Below are 17604 nucleotides of genomic sequence, written 5' to 3'. Positions count from 1 at the left end.
GCCGGCGTCGGAAGTTGTCCTCGCCACGCCCATGAGCTCGTTGCTTGCAGGCGGCACGGTCATGGACCGCACCAAGAGACGACCGTAGGTCACCACGGCATTACACAGCCCGAAGAGCCGCCCCTCCGATGGAGGCCCTTCGGCGCGCGCCCGGCCGCTCGCCGCTATCCCGACGGCGGAGTCGGAGATGGTGGGACGAGCGGGCAAGACAAGAAGAGGGATCAACTCGATCCCCTCTCCGGTGGTTAGGAAGTCCAGACTTCCGAAGCGGATCAGGGAGCCTAGAGCGAAGCTGGCATCGTGGTTGGCCATCTGAAGCCGGTGATGTACGCGCAAAGGTCCCCTACCTGGCGTGCCAACTGTTGTTGTCGAGATTAGCGGATCAAGACTAAGACTAGTAAATTTTTTTACACGCGTAAGGCTTCGTATGGTGGCGTGGGAGACACAGGGTTTAGACTAGTTCGGGCAAGGAAGAGCCTTATGTCCAGTATCGCGAGCTGCTCGTGTTGCCCACGCGGGGTCTGTAGTAGGTGTTACAGGAGGGCGAGAGAGGGAGCTGGTCCCAAGTCTCTTAGGTGTGCACTGATGCTCTAAAGGAGAGTGTGAGTGTGTTCTGTTGGCTTGAGAGCCTCCCGTCTCAGGGCCCCCGGTTCTCCTTTTATAGCGCAAGGAGGCCACCGGGGTTACAAGTGAGACCGGGTGTGAGGAGAAGTAAAAAAGATAAACTAAGTTAAGTAAAAAACAACGTAAGGAGAGGGATCAAGTTCCAGGGCCGCCGCCCCCCGCTCTGGCCTTCGGCTCCTGTCAGCGCGTCCGTCGGAAGAGGGCGACTACCTTCGGATCCTGTCGACGATCTCCCTGGTGGCCGTTGCCGCCAGGCATGATGATGATGTTCGGTCGTGGCATCTGTGCCCGTCGGGGAAGCCAGCTGGTCCTGTTATCTTGCTGATGGCCTGTGGGATGTGGACGTCACGTCCCTATCGCCGGATGTGCGGGGCATGAGAACGGGCGGGGCTTCCTCCTATGCCAGGAGGTGCAGGCCATGAGTTCCCTGCAGCGAATCGGGGAGAGCCACGGCCACTGTAGCCCGTGCCGTGCGGTCGTGCATGGGTACTTGTGACGGGTCACGTCGGGGGCGCGGGTGCCTTTCTGCGGCAAAGCCGCGGTGCATTTATGGCGAGCTCAACATGGGGGCCCACAAGATCCTCACTCCCTTCCAGTCTGCGCCCGAGGCGGATACTTGTCTTGTGGGCCCGGGTGAGTCTGACCCGCTGCGCCCTGGGTCGGGCGAGGCGGAGTCTTGCGGCGGGGGGTCAGGCGCTCCCGACCCTAGGCCCGTGGGTCGGGCGAGGCGGAGTTTATTCGTCAAGGGGTCGGGAGCATCCGACCCCGGAGCGCTGGGTTGGGCAAGGCGGAGCGGGGCTCTCCCCTCCCGTGTTGGGCCGACGGCAGTCTTTATTACCTTAGGTGGGCCTGGGCCTTTATGATTGTTATTTTCATGGGCTTCAGGAGGTCGTTAATATTTCCTCCTAACAACTAGATCTATCTGCACACTCAACCAAACATGTCGTGCTTGTGTCCTAATTAATTTGTATCATCCACCTACCATGCAGAACCACGTTGTATACAAATCCCACAAGACTGCATGCATGTATAGATGAAATCTTTTGTGGTTCGATTCTTTGAAACAAAATTTTCTCCTAAACCGTAACCCCCAATTAACAAACTGTTTGCTGCATCTTACTAAAAAATGTGCTTAACAAAACTAGATCCAATATGGATATATTTTTATTATTTTTACATGAGTTGCATCTCTGTGTATTACTGATTGCAACTTCGTATACTACCGAGTTGCAACTAGTTATAACTTTGTGTACTTTTGCATCTAGTCTCTGTAATCAGATTTAGTTGCAACTCAGAGTTGCTATCATATCTGATTGCAACTAGAGTAGCAACTGAGTTGCAACTGTGTAGTTGCAACTAGTATAACTTGGTTGCAATTGAGGAGTAACTGGTTGATAGTAACTGGGTAGTAACATGTTGCAACCAGTAGTAACTCGGTTACAACTGGGCAGTAACCTGTTGCAACTAGTAGCAACATGGTTATAACTAGATTTCAACTGGTTGTGACCAGTGATAACTTGGTCAAAAACTAAGGTGCAATTATGTTGTATCTATGATTGCAATTCACACTACAATATAGTTGCAATTACATATTTTTGAAAAAATTCATTAGAATCTATCCTTCATGGATCTCATTTTGTTCAGCATATTTTTTCCATCAACATGCTTCAAACGGATCTGAAATCGGACCTACGGTTTATGAGATATCGCATTTTTTAGATTCGAATCATGGAAAGATTCCCACCACATGCAAAGCTTCTGGTGGGTGGATTTCTGGGATTATGCGGCTTCACATGGTTGGTTGGCTTTATTGTTTCTTAGCATGCGGTAGTGAAATTGGAGCTCGAATGGGTCTGTGCACTCGTAATACAAAATTCACCTTGGTGCATTTTAGCCTCGTCACACACACACTGTATATCTATATTGCACCTGGATGCATTCTATGTACATAATGCACCCAGGCCCAATCGGTGCGCCTGGTCCAGCTAACCAGCCCAACCACCCAATTAACCAGATGCGCAACTGCACTTGGAAGCGGAACCGCCCCCCGCACGCTCAGACCAAAGTCACCATGGCATTAACTCCCCCGGGGGCCCACCCACTCCGCTTCAGTTTCATTTTGTTCTTCCCACTACTCTCCGCCTCTCTCCCTGCTCGCCGCACGTGCTCGTCGGATTCCGCGCTGCACATCCATCCTCCTCGCCAGAAAGCTCATCGCCGGGGTGTGACGGCCTCGGACCAAAAATCCTTCGTGTCAATCTTAATCCGAGCCCCTGATCACCTGTCTCAGTTTTTCCAAGCCTAAGTGTTCAACCTCCAGCTCTTCCGACCCCTGCGATCCGACCCCTCGCCGTGGTCTTCCCAGTTCCGACCCCACCAACTCCCAACCCACCGTCGGATCTTCCTAAGCCATCCCGCAGCATCGCCCTCCAGTTCGAGCAGTGGACCACCGAGACTAACCGGTAGGCCCATGAGATCTTTTCCCCCCAGATCTCCCGCGACAGGCGCACTCGAGTTGCATGCCCGCTTCAGTTTTCCCCAGCCGCGTGGCTCAACTCCTCCGACGCCCGCCGCTCCGCCTCGTCTTCGGCCCACGACCGGATGGATTCTCGCGCCCCCTTCCCCAATCGCGGCGGAAGCTCCTCTGCCACCCTTTCTGCAGCACCTCGCCGCCCGTGCCCATCATCACATCGCCAGATCCCGGCCGCAGAGCCGATGCCGCCCGTCTTTTCGGTCACCTCACCACAGTCGCGCCGCCCCGGTCTTCGCTACACGACGATTCCTCCTCCGCCAACCCAGACCGCGGCAGCGACAACTCCTTTTCCCGTCCTGTGATAATGAACTTAGAACCGGATAATGAACTTAGAACTTAGATGAACTTAGAACCGGAGCTAAAACGGTTTGTCCTATGATTGCTTAGAATAGGTTGCAAACTTAGACCGGATAATGAACTTAGAACCGGAGCTAAAACTTGAAAGTAGGGATACATCTAGCGCTTTTGGCAAACAAACCCCTCAGCCAAAAAGCCCTTGCATGTCTAGACGAGGTAGTTTAGCGCGCTCCCTGTCGGTTAAGTCTTGTTGAGCTTAGTAGCTCAGCCTTGTTGTGGCTTTTCTTTTTCAGGTGAAGTTGCTGCTTCTGAGCCCCCTTCTTCTGGCACTTGGCCGCCCCAACTTCCTCCGGGTTGGACGGTCGAGTGGGATCCCTCCTCGGACGGCGAGGAGAGAGATCTTTGATGTCCCGATTGGCCTCACCAGGGATGTCCGACCCCGACGAAGTAGCTTCCGCTTGTTGTTTATCTTCTGTGGTTTTCTTTCAAACCTTGTAAACTCTGATGTTGTTTTTACGGTCAAACTAAATGGAGAATTTGTTAATTTCGTGGACTTGTTGTATTCTCTGGAACCGCTCACCTTTGGGTGGGTTTGCTATTCGGTCCTGTCAAGTGGTTAAATCGGATGAAATCCGATGGCACTCCGTGTTTACTCGGTTAGGCATGAGCGTCGCGTGTCATGCGGCTAAAACATGTTTAACTAAGCAAATCCGAAGTGGATCCGCCACAGCTGGTATCAGAGCCGACTCTCGCGGTTTCACGGGCGCGTGCTGTCGCAGTTGCGCAGGCATGGTGTGCATGGTTGGTGTGGACCCGGAGTTGTCACACAGCATGGCACATGCGCTGGCATTGGACACACGGACGTGGCCAAGAGGGGATGTTCCTAGCTTGGGGTTGACCGACGAGGGCGTCGGTCTTCTAAGGGGGTGAGTATGTGACATTCTGGCCCAAGGCTTAATAGGATTGAAAGAATACTCATACCAACAAGTTGCAACTTCTTTTCTGGAAGGTCATCCTCAAAGAACTTCGGGGTTAAGCGTGCTTGGCCCGGAGCAATTTCGGGATGGGTGACCGACCGGGAAGTTCTTTCCGGGTGCGCACGAGTGAGGACAAAGTGCGTAGAAAAGACTTGTGTTGGTCTATGAGGGAATTCTTGATATCATAGAGAGCTGCCAGGTGTATGCGGGCCTGGCCCCGGGGGAGGGGGGGGGCGGGACGCCACAACTGGTACCAGAGCAGGTTTAGCAATACAGAGAACACAATAAGCCCTAACACACTTCTTTGAAAAGATAAAAGTTGCAAGAAACCCTTTTGAAAACATCTCGTACGATTGTTAAGGAGGACTTTAGTGCGAGAGGCCCTAGGGGATTTTGGGGTTGTTTTCAAAGATAAAAGTTGCAAGAAACCCTTTTGAAAACATCTCGTACGATCGTTAAGGAGGACTTTAGTGCGAGGGGCCCTAGGGGATTTTGGGGTTGTTTTAGGTGGCTAATATTATTTGGTTATCTTGCTAACCCTTCCAGCACTTCGCCACGTTTATCATACGTGTGCCGAGTTCCGCATCACGAGTATGCGAGGGTTGATAGGGAGTTCTATTCAAAGGACCCTATCATCGCGGTTGTTTCGCCCACGTCTATCATACGTGCGTAGGTTCCGTATGTGATCCATACGAAGGTTGGTACGGTTCGATTCCAACGAGCCTATCAGCACGGTTGTTCGCCACGTCTATTATACGTGCGCTGATTCCGCATCGCGAGTATGCGAAGGGTTATACGGTTCCATTCAAAGGGAACCTATTTCCACGGTTGAGTGCTGTCCATGCAGCCTTGAACGCATGGGTGCCATTCCTATAGTGAGCGGTAATGTTTGGGAACACTTTCGTGGGTGCTGGCACGAAAGGTTCGTGTGGTGGTGTTTTTCTGCAGGTACGCTAACCGCGTTCGCTTAAGAAACGTTGCTAGAACCGACTAGTTATTATAGGGAGAGACGTACTGGTTGCCTTGCCACGGGCACTAACTGCGTAAGACCAAGTTTTGGCAGTTGTTTTGGTTAAGAACGAGGTAGGCCGTGCATGCAACATAAGCTTAAGAATCTGTGAAGTCACCCTCCTCAAAAGCAACCTTGCTCGGAGAAGCTCTTCTTCGGTTCTAAGGATTTCTAGTTTCTTCCATCTTGTTCTCGGTTAAGACCGAATGCTTTCTCTGTCCGACCGCTGACCTCTAGAGTCCATCTCACGTGGTTTTGGTTCTTGGTTCCAGATGGCCGCCCCCGGACATGTCCTGTATGGAGCGGATGGCACCTTCCATTCGACGTGTCTACACTTCGAGGGCTTTCCCGCAATCTTGTGGGATACCTTGAAATGGTTCGGGTACCAGTCCCCACCGTTGTATGCGGGACGATTGTACCTGGAGCGAGGCGTCCAAACGTGCAACGTACAAGCATTAGTACCACCCCCTCCCGTGCGGCCCGACTGGCCCTCGTTTGGGATATCAGCATACGGCCTTGCCCCGGAAGACACCTGGGAGTCCGCCGCTCTTCAGCTCCTTACTCAATTCTGTCAGCTGCACCCGCTGGAGGTCACCCTAGACCCTATCGGCCTGTTCCCTGCCAGGAACCGGTTGGACCTGGAGTGGCTCGACCGCGTTAGCAAAATCGAGGTGCTGGCCACCACCTACTCTATGGTCACCATCTCCACCAACATCCGGTGTATGTCAGCCCTCTATCGACTGATCGAGCTCCAAGGACGAGCCATGAATATTCTTGCTTGGACCGCCGTGGATGCCCAAGGACACCTCCAGGCTGCCAGAAGAGACCTGGTAGGCCAAACCTATCAGCTCATCCAACGAGGCGTTCAGATCCATGACATGCAGGACAGAATCTCTGAGCTCGAGGGAGAAGTAGCCGACTTGGTGGACGGCATGATCGAGCTATCAGAGGAGAAGATGGAAGTGGAAATGGAGCTGGCGGTTGCCAATGCTCACCTGGACGAGCATCACGCCGAGCTCGATGATATGCACGCCCTCCAGATGCAACTAGAAGCTCAAGAGGACCCCGAGGAGGTTGAGGAAGCGTCCAGTATGGACATTGAAGAGGACGACGCCCCTTCTCCTACTCATAGTGTTCCTTTGTAGATGGAGAGTTGCAGGGAACCCATTCTTTTGTTGTACTCCTCAGCAGCCTAAATTTTGGAAAGTCCTGTAATAGGTTAGCCTTGAGTCGAGTACTCCTTGTGTTTAGAACACCTCTGTAAAAAGGATCCCAATGAGATCAAATCCTGAAGTCTGACCTTTGACTCTTTAAAAAAAAATGTTGGAATGTTAGACTAAGTGAGTTGTGTTGTGACCACACACGCTGTTTTCTGTGGGTCTGTTCAAGTTGGCCGACCCCGGTTCGCGAGATCGGATGCGCCCGACCCTTCGAGGCAGCTCACCGCCTCGCCCGACCCCTTTTTGGTATGAATCGTTGCCGACCCCTTTTCTCGGGATGATCACCTAGCCCGGCCCCGTGGCTTAAGTTCGGAGGTAAGGGAATTCTAGGAGTCTGGGTATGGATCGCCCGAAGTTGAGTACAAGGCTAAGATAAACGCTAACTAACATGACCATGAGAAGAGTGTATCTCCCTTATGAGGACGTGTGTTGCATTACCAGCAAGAGTTGCATCGGAAAATTTGACTTATGCGTTCCCATCTGTTGGGGTGCTTTTAAGATTATGAATTTAATGGAACGTTAACTCTTGCAGATGGCGCATCGCACTAGATCTGGTTCTGTGCCCGGCAGCAGCGAGCAGAGACGGGATCTTCCCCCACCCCTACCCCCGTCTCCACTAGAGGCAATCTTAGCAGCTCAGACCGAGCTGCTAAGACATCTGGTACAAGGGCAACAACAGCAGCCGCCCCATGGTGGAAGGGCTTAGCAGCAATCTCATGTTGCTCGGTATGAAGACTTTTTGGGGACGCAGCCCCCATTGTTCCAAAAGACCCAAGACCCGCTCGATGCAGACGCCTGGGTTCGCACCATCGAATCCAAGTTCGAGCTTCTCACCGCCTAGTGCCCCGATCACAACAAGGCCCGGTTTGCGGCCCAGCAGTTACGTGGTTCCGCTCGGCTATGGTGGGATCACTACCACGCCATGTTACCGGCCGACCATGTCATCAGCTGGAATGAGTTCAAGACTACGTTCAGAGCGCACCACATTCCGGAGGGTCTCCTGGAGCGCAAGCTCAATGAATTCCTGGCTCTTCACCAAGGAAACCGAGATGTGTTACACTACGCTCAGGCCTTCAATGACCTGTGTCGTTATGCCGGATATCACGCGGACACTGACGAGAAGAAGAAGGATAGGTTCCGCAGAGGACTGAGCTTGGAGCTCAGAGAAAGGTTGAACCCGATAAGGGTGGATACGTACAATGAGTTGGTCAACCTGGCCATCTCCCAAGAGGACTGCATGAAGGCTCTGGTAGCCGAGAGGAAGAGGAAAGCCCCACTGCCAACGCCCAGCCCACCTGCGCAGCGTTTCAGACTGGTTCCACCCCAGGCGCCCAGCCGACCCCAGCAGTCGGGAAGGTGGATTGCCCGACCCCCACCAGCAGCAGCGCCCCGTTTTCCTGGTTTCCAACCGCAGGCGCCCCGGCCAAACCTGCCGCCATCTCCACGCCCTGCAACGGGTAACCGCTGTTTTGCCTGCGGTGATGTGGGACATTTCGCCAAGGACTGCCCCAGAAATCAGAGCCCGCGCCCAGGGCAGAGCAATGCAACGCCCAACAAAGGAAAGAGGCCCAAGGTGCAAGTTCGCCAAGGACGACTGAACTTCACCCACGCAGCCGAGCTTCCCGAAGGTGCGCCGATAATGACGGGTACCTTTCTGATTCACAGCTTTTCAGCTTTGGTTTTGTTTAACTCGGGAGCTTCACATAGTTTCATCGGGAGAAAGACCCGTGACAAGTGTGGGTTACAAGAATGCCAAACCAAAGGGTCTTTTAGAATATCCACCCCGGGTGGAATGATCACATCTGATAGGATGAGTGTCAATGTTCCTATTCAGCTAGGCCAAAACCTTTTTAAGGAGAATCTTATCATCCTTGACCTGGACGGAATAGATATCATTCTTGGAATGGATTGGATGACCCGGCACCAAGTGGTTCTAGACCCAGCCGCCCGAACCCTCCACATCAACTCGCCCTTTTATGGCAGTTCTACCCTGTTCTTGAACCCTCTTAAGTCTGCACTTCCCTGTGCGTACCCTCTATTGCAAGCCCGACTAGAAAGCCTCCCTGTTGTCTCTGAGTACCCTGATGTGTTCCCAGAGGATTTGCCCAGCATGCCACCTGATCGAGACGTAGAGTTTACCATAGAGTTGATCCCCGGCACCGCCCCCATCTCCAAAAGACCCTATCGGATGCCACCAGCTGAGTTGGCCGAGTTGAAGACCCAGTTGCATGGTCTGTTGGAAAAAGGTTTCATCCGACCCAGTGCATCACCCTGGGGTTGCCCGGCCCTGTTTGTGAAGAAGAAGGATGGCAGTCTACGCATGTGTGTAGACTACCGACCTCTCAATGCGGTAACCATAAAAAACAAGTACCCACTCCCCCGCATTGATGTCTTGTTTGATCAGTTAGCTGGAGCTAGAGTGTTCTCCAAAATCGATCTTCGTTCAGGTTATCACCAAATCAAGATCCGACCGTGTGACATCCCTAAGACTGCCTTCTCCACAAGATACGGACTCTACGAGTACCTGGTCATGTCTTTTGGACTCACCAATGCACCCACATACTTCATGTACCTCATGAACTCGGTATTCATGCCCGAGTTGGACAAGTTTGTAGTGGTGTTCATTGATGATATCTTGGTATACTCAAGGAGCGAAGAAGAACATGCCAACCATCTTCGCATAGTTCTCCAATGGCTGAGAGACCATCGGCTCTATGCCAAGTTCTCCAAGTGTGAGTTCTGGTTGGATAGTGTCAAGTTCTTGGGACATACTATCTCTAAGAATGGCATAGCCGTCGACCCCAGCAAGGTACAGGAAGTCATAGACTAGAAGCCTCCTGCCTCAGTGCACCAGATCCGAAGTTTCCTTGGACTGGTAGGCTACTATCGGCGTTTCATACCGCATTTCTCCAAGGTAGCTAAGCCGATGACAGAGTTGTTGAAGAAAGAGGTCAGATTTGTGTGGAACGACAAGTGCGAAGAAGCCTTCAAGACTCTAAAGCACTTGCTGACCACAGCCCCAGTTTTGGCTCAACCCGACCCCTCTAGGTCGTTTGACGTGTACTGTGACGCCTCTGGCACTGGACTTGGGTGTGTTCTTATGCAAGACAACCGAGTCATTGCCTATGCCTCACGAGCGTTACGACCTCATGAGCTGAACTACCCGACCCATGATCTTGAGTTGGCCGCAGTGATTCATGCCTTAAAGATATGGCGACATTATCTGATGGGCACCCGCTGCAACATCTACACCGACCACAAAAGCCTCAAGTATATCTTCACCCAAGCCGACCTCAACATGCGCCAAAGAAGATGGCTGGAGTTGATAAAGGATTATGATTTGGAAGTACACTATCACCCCGGCAAGGCCAATGTGGTGGCCGACGCTCTTAGCCGCAAGCCCTGTTGCAACTGCTTGTTGGCAACAACCTTCACCGAAACTTTGTGTCATGAGATGGGAAAACTCAGGTTGGAAATTGTTTCCCATGGAACCCTCAGCCACATCACCCTTGACTCTGTTCTAGAAGACCAAATAAGGTCAGCACAAGTAAAGGACGAGGAAGTACAGCGGATCACCAGGAAGATCTCCTGGAAAGATGAAGGATATAAGCAGTTTCGGCAGGATGAAACTGGAAGCGTATATTATGGAAACCAACTGGTTGTAAAAGCCGACCCCAACTTGAGGAAGCAGATCCTAGATGAAGCTCACCTCTCCAAATTCTCAATCCACCCAGGCAGCAATAAGATGTATCATGATCTACGTCAAACTTTCTGGTGGAGTGGAATGAAACCGGAAATTGCCCGGTACGTTTCAGAGTGCGACACTTGTCGACGTGTCAAGGCCAGTCATCTAAAGGTAGCAGGTACTTTACAACCCCTACCTATTCCCTCTTGGAAATGGGAAGATGTCAGCATGTATTTCATTGTTGGACTGCCTCATTCATCGCAGAGACATGATTCCATTTGGGTTATAGTGGACCGTCTAACCAAGACCGCCCACTTCCTTCCTGTCCACACCACCCACACAGTCAAACAGTATGCAGAGTTGTACCTTGACTGCATAGTTTCCCTACACGGTGTGCCTAAGACCATCATCTCTGATCGAGGAATTCAGTTCCTAGCACGCTTTTGGGAATAGCTACAGACATCCATGGGCACCAAGCTCATTCGTAGCTCAACCTATCATCCTCAAACTGATGGTCAAACCGAAAGAGTCAATCAGATCCTTGAAGACATGTTGAGAGCTTGTGTCATCCATTATGACAAAAATTGGGACAAGTGCTTGCCCTTGGCAGAGTTCTCCTACAACAATAGCTACCAAGCCAGTTTGAAGATGGCACCATTTGAAGCATTGTACGGACGGAGATGCCGGACACCATTGAACTGGTCCCAAGTAGGAGAGAGACAAGTTTATGGCCCTAACTTAGTGGTAGAAGCCGAAGAACAAGTGAAAATGATTCAACCAAATCTCAAGGCTATCCAATCTCGACAGAAAAGTTATTTCGACAGGCGAAGAAGGCCCCTACAGTTTGATGTTGGTGATCATGTGTATCTACGAGTTTCCCCAACCAAAGGAGTGCAACGGTTTGGAATGAAAGGGAAATTAGCTCCCCGTTACATTGGCCTGTATGAAGTTGTGGAGATTTGTGGACCCGTGGCCTATCGGATCTAGCTCCCAGAACAGCTATCGGCCATACACGACGTTTTCCATGTGTCTCAGCTGAAGAAATGTGTCCAAGTCCCAACCGAGATCTTAGAATAAGGACAATTTCAAATCGAGCCTGATCTGACCTATGCAGAGTATCCGGCCAAGGTCCTTGACCAGAAAGAAAGGCATACCCGGCGCCAAATGGTCAAAATGTACAAGATCCTCTGGAGCAACCACACGGAGGATGAAGCAACGTGGGAAACAGAAGAGTACTTGAACAAGCACTTCCCCGGTTTTCTTTCCAGCCAAGGAGGTAAAGGCTACACACCCCCACTGGTTGCTTCTACATCCGAATCTCGGGGCGAGATTCTTTTTAAGGTGGGTAGGCTGTGACGGCCTCGGACCAAAAATCCTTCGCGTCAATCTTAATCCGAGCCCCTGATCACCTGTCTTAGTTTTTCCAAGCCTAAGTGTTCAACCTCCAGCTCTTCCGACCCCTGCGATCCGACCCCTCGACGTGGTCTTCCCAGTTCCGACCCCACCGACTCCCAACCCACCGTCGGATCTTCCTAAGCCATCCCGCAGCATCGCCCTCCAGTTCGAGCAGTGGACCACCGAGACTGACCGGCGGGCCCACGAGATCTTTCCCCCCAGATCTCCCGCGACAGGCGCACTCGAGTTGCATGCCCGCTTCAGTTTTCCCCAGCCGCGTGGCTCAACTCCTCCGATGCCCGCCGCTCCGCCTCGTCTTCGGCCCACAACCGGATGGATTATCGCACCCCCTTCCCCAATCGCGGCGGAAGCTCCTCTGCCACCCTTTCTGCAGCACCTCGCCGCCCGCGCACATCATCACATCGCCAGATCCCGGCCGCAGAGCCGATGCCGCCCGTCTTTTCCGTCACCTCGCCACAGTCGCGCTGCCCCGGTCTTCGCTACACGACGATTCCTCCTCCGCCAACCCAGACCGCGGCAGCGACAGCTCCTTTTCCCATCCTGTCAGAAGCCGCCCCGACAATCTGTTGCTCCGCGCTCGCCCGCACCCCCGCAGCCGCATGTCTTCTTACCTGTGCGCCCTCGATCCTAGCGCCGTTTTCCCGGTCACTTCCATCAGATCCACCGCACGCCGACGCCCGCCTCCGCCAAATCTCAACCACCGGCAAACCCGCGCCTGCGCCGCCCTGAAGCTAGTGCCCAATGACCGCCGGCGTCATCCCCAAAGTCCTGCTCCACCGCCCTCGTCGCTCAATCGCCGCCCAGGCAGAGCACTCCATCGCTTCTTCCCCGGCCTTCGCGCCGCTCCCCTTCCCTCTTCCGCGCAGCTATAAAACGGGAAGCGCAAGCCCCGCTGGAGTTTCCCTTGCCCTAGCTGCCATCTCTCTTGCTCCCTGTTCGAGCTCACAGCACCACCACCTAAGTCTGAGGAACTCTCCTCTCTACTCAAGCACCACCGCTTTCCCCGATCCGCCAGCCACTGCTTTCAGTGCTGCCCAAGAGCTTGCTTGTGATCCACAAGAAGCACCGCCGCCGTCGGACATTCTCGCCGTCGTCCCAAGCCCTTAGTTCTTCCGCCCAAGCCTCCTCTGTAAGACGAAGGTAGGCTGCCAACCCTTGTTCGCTTCGCACGACCCCTCTTATCCGCCCGACCCCGGTTCCGTCTCGCCCGACCCTGTCTGTTCCGCCGACCCTTCTCCGCCTCGCCTGAGGGCTCGGCTGTATCTTTTTCTTTGAACCGAGGGTGTATGTGTAAAACTTGGGGACCTTTGAGCGTTGAGTCTGAGGGCCCCTAGTACATCAAACCCTCTAGATTTAGGGTCAGATCATAAGTTCCTTCCCTCCGACCCTTACCTCTTGATCTCCATCAACTCCATTGAACATCCCCACCCTCCTGTAACTTGTCGCAAGTTTCTGGGCTCAGACTTGCAAGTGTTGCTGTTGAAATAACCGTCTATGCTAACCAATGCATTGCATTCGTGTAGAGCTGCGTCTCGCCGACGGCTACTACGAGCTGCACCCGGCGCCAGAAGACGACGGTGTAGCTGAGCTCCTGCCCCCAGAAGCCGAAGCTGCCCCAGAAGTCGAGCAGTTCCCTTCCTCTTTGCTCGGAGGCAAGCCCCGGATGCATGAATCCCCCTATGTTTTACCAAACTTGCGCATGCCTTCTTTAACATGCTTGTGCATTTACGTATAGGAGTTGTTTGGAACCCTAGATGCATAACTTAGCTCCCCTGATCTGAATACTAGCTGTTGGACCGAGTAGATGCTTGCTTAAATAGGAAACGGTAAAAGCCAAGTGATTCCCTGTCACTCGCTAGTTGTAGGAGTTGGATGTTTACTCTTCTGTCACAACTATAAGGACGATGGATGGGGTAGGGTTCGAGGTAACTCTTTGGTGGTCAGATGATCGCCCCGTCTGTCTATGAAACTTGCTAAGGCCCGACAGTGGTGGTGTTCGTGATCAAGTGTTTGAAAGTACTAATCTCATACCTAGTATGGGATGGGGAAGCCTAGTACCGGATTGAACTAGGGCGTGGCTTATACCCCTGCTGTCCCTGGAACGAGGTTCCCATGGTGCATCATGTGGGTGCAAGTGCGGTCACAGTACGGTAGAGGCCGGGACTGTGGAGCATTGCATACCAAGGGAAGTTTGGACCTGACACGCGCTTGGGAATTGAGGGGGACGGCCGACACGGGAAGCGGCCCTTGTGGTGCGCGGATGTCGTGAGATTAGGTTCGCCATGCATGGTTAAGAAACTCGAATCGATTCGTCTGCCTCTCACAGTTTGAGACTGTTTGATCGCTATGTCACCCTGAGTAAATAAGGAATCTGATGATGACATGGTTTTGTTGATGAGATATATACCTTTTGGTTTGTCCTATGATTGCTTAGAATAGGTTGCAAACTTAGACCGGATAATGAACTTAGAACCGGAGCTAAAACTTGAAAGTAGGGATACATCTAGCGCTTTTGGCAAACAAACCCCTCAGCCAAAAAGCCCTTGCATGTCTAGACGAGGTAGTTTAGCGCGCTCCCTGTCGGTTAAGTCTTGTTGAGCTTAGTAGCTCAGCCTTGTTGTGGCTTTTCTTTTTCAGGTGAAGTTGCTGCTTCTGAGCCCCCTTCTTCTGGCACTTGGCCGCCCCAACTCCCTCCGGGTTGGACGGTCGAGTGGGATCCCTCCTCGGACGGCGAGGAGAGAGATCTTTGACGTCCCGATTGGCCTCACCAGGGATGTCCGACCCCGACGAAGTAGCTTCCGCTTGTTGTTTATCTTCTGTGGTTTTCTTTCAAACCTTGTAAACTCTGATGTTGTTTTTACGGTCAAACTAAATGGAGAATTTGTTAATTCCGTGGACTTGTTGTATTCTCTGGAACCGCTCACCTTCGGGTGGGTTTGCTATTCGGTCCTGTCAAGTGGTTAAATCGGATGAAATCCGATGGCACTCCGTGTTTACTCGGTTAGGCATGAGCGTCGCGTGTCATGCGGCTAAAACATGTTTAACTAAGCAAATCCGAAGTGGATCCGCCACACGGGGCTGCAGGAAGCCTTACCTGAAGGAGGCGCGGGGGCGCGCGGTCGCGGTTTCTCACCCGCGACCCTATCCCGCGTGCAACGGAGCCCATCGTCACAAGGTTTGTGGGGTGGAGCATTCGCCATCGTCATCGGGCGGGGGTGGGGGGGGGGGCGTGAGTTTCGCCATCATCTACGTCTGCAACCGTCGTCACGTAGGTGTTTCCCCGCACAACCCTCTTCTCGCGCGCTCGCACTCCTACTCCCCAATAGTGACCTAGGGTTTCGTATCTGCGGGTTTTCCCCTTTAGTTTTCTCCTCAATCCTGTGCTCGTGCTTTATCCTATCATTCGGCTAGGTTTTCGTAGTGTTTTGGGGTTTTCGTGCACAAGTTCTCACCTCCTTCATATTAGCGCGCACGCACACACATATTAGCAACACACACCCCACACGATTTTCCCATTGATTACAATTTTTTTATTCAGCGCAAATACTCTAAAAAATGTGATAATCCTTGATCTCTATTTTTGTTAGTTACTGGATCCCCAATAATTTTGCAACTGGAGGTCTGCTATATTTGCAATTTGTCTTGGACGTGTATGCCCGGGCTGATTTTCTTTTTAATGCGGACCTCCCGCATGAATATCTAGTTTTGTTAGTTACTGGACCCCCAAGTTTTTTGCATTTTTTTATTTGCGGATGTTTAGCATGAATATCTAGGTTTTGTGAGGTACTGGATCACAACCCTCTAGCTCGGTAGTTAATGGATTGTTACTTGCAATTATAATGCTTGTGGCATTGCAATTTGTTCGATTGTGGATGTGCTGGTCCTTTTTTTATGCGGATGTTCCTAGATGAATCTCTAGTTTTCTCAGGGGGTACTGGACTTCTGATTACTTGCAAATTTAATGGTATGTATGTTGCAATTTGTTTTGGATGTGTATGCGCTGGGTGATTTTTCCGAATGTGTTAATCTGTAATCTCTAGTTACTGTATCATAACCTCTTAGCTAGTTACTGGATTTATTCCTGTGTGTGATTGATTTTTTTTGAGTGTTTTGGAACTAATCTATTTTATAGTTGCAACTGTACTCCCATTAGTTTCATGCAGTTTTTTTTTAATTCCTGTTACTACATTGTACTCCTAGTAGCGTTTTTGCAAAACACACACTAACCTTTGGAGCCACCCAACGTTGTCCGTTCGTCCCCTTATGTAAAATTGCACAACATTCAGCGCGACAAAGGCAAGGAGATTGCGCGGGGGATGTGGATAGTGCTCTCAAGTTAAAGAACAGGAGGAAAAAGTTAAAGCTCCCCGATCCTTCATATTCCCCGTGTAGCAACGACGATGAAGACGACGACGCCGATGATTTCATAGAGCCCATTGAAATAGTGCCATCGCCTGATGCGCATCCCACTAGAAAGAGGCGATGTGAGAAGGCCAGCGCACATGGCTCAGCAGACCCTGCAGAGGTAAAAAAATATACATGTACTATTTTTTTGCTTCTTTTTTCTATCTGAATATTTATATATGTTCAATATTGCCTTTTTTTTTTTGCACAACCGCAGGATGCAAACAGCGGTGATGATGGTGGAGAAGATAAGAAGAATAAGTCAGTCTCCCTTTGATGTTCTCCTTCTAAATTCGCAGATCTTATCGCAGCAACCAACAATGATTTGAAGGACATACTAAGCGGCATGCGCTTTGGTGGGTTGCTGGAGTTCAAGCCAACCATAATGGACAGATCCCTACTTACATGGCTTATGGACAAATTCAACCTAGAGACTATGAAGATAGAGCTTGGTGGTGGCATAGAAATCGAAATCAACAAGCAGAGTGTTTGGTGTGTGTTCATGCTCAATAAAGAAGGATTTGACACCCCCCATTCAAGAAAGAAAATGAAGCACGTGGTAGATACACATGGTTGTTAGACATCAAATATATGGACAACTAGGGAAGAAGATCCTACCCAAGGTAATTGAGGAGAAGCTGAAGTATGGGACTCTTATAGGAGATCTGGCACTTAGGTCTTTCCTGATGTCTGCATTGCACACTACTTTTCTCAAACACCGACAACTACATCAGGCTGGATGATGTGGTGTGGACTGAGCATCTTGATATAATTGGTGGCATCAACTGGTGCAAAGCAGTTGTTGACAACCTCAGGGTTGCTGGACGGCTGTAAAGGGTTGAAAAGCAGACGAAGGGCTCCAGCGCACCCATCACCAGGTGCGGAATCTTTCTCATTGTTAGTTATCTAACCCCTCTCTTTTTTCTATCTTCATACATGCAATTGGGTTAGCTTCATAGGTGCAATAAGTTAGTTTGTGCTTAGCTTTTCCACACATGCAACTATCTTGCACCAATCATAGCAACTGGTGCAGCATTACAGTTGCAATCGGCCATGTTTTACAGCGCAATTGGTTTTTTAGTAGTCTCATATTTGCAATCTGCTAGTTTTTTTTAGCTTTGCAACTATCCCCACACCAATCATAGCGTTTTGGGGCAACATCCACAATTGCAACTGGGTTATGTTTATACGGTGCAATTTGTTTTTTAGTTTCCATAGATGCAATCTGTTAAGTTTATTCCCCTATTTTCCCATAATTGCAACCAATCAAAGCAATTATAGCAACAGATGCATTATTTTACAGTTGCAACTGGAGTTTCTTACCTTTTTTATTTCTTTTAATATAAATGCAGATGCTATATGTTGACCGCCTCCAGCATAGGCTAGACATTGATCTGACCAGATTAGCTCGATGTTCTGTGCTGGACAACAGGATCATT

General features: G+C 51.0%; 1 pseudogene; it reads left to right on the top strand.

Moving 5' to 3' along the window:
- The first annotated feature begins 7127 nt into the window (after positions 1-7127).
- On the top strand, positions 7128-16999 carry LOC140221642 (uncharacterized; annotated as a pseudogene).
- The last annotated feature ends 605 nt before the right edge of the window (positions 17000-17604 follow it).

The sequence above is a fragment of the Setaria viridis genome, chromosome 1 (genome assembly GCF_005286985.2).
Source record: "Setaria viridis chromosome 1, Setaria_viridis_v4.0, whole genome shotgun sequence".
Lineage (NCBI taxonomy): Eukaryota > Viridiplantae > Streptophyta > Magnoliopsida > Poales > Poaceae > Setaria > Setaria viridis.
Note: the sequence above shows the minus strand (reverse complement) of the source record. Positions and strands in the feature narration are given on the sequence as shown.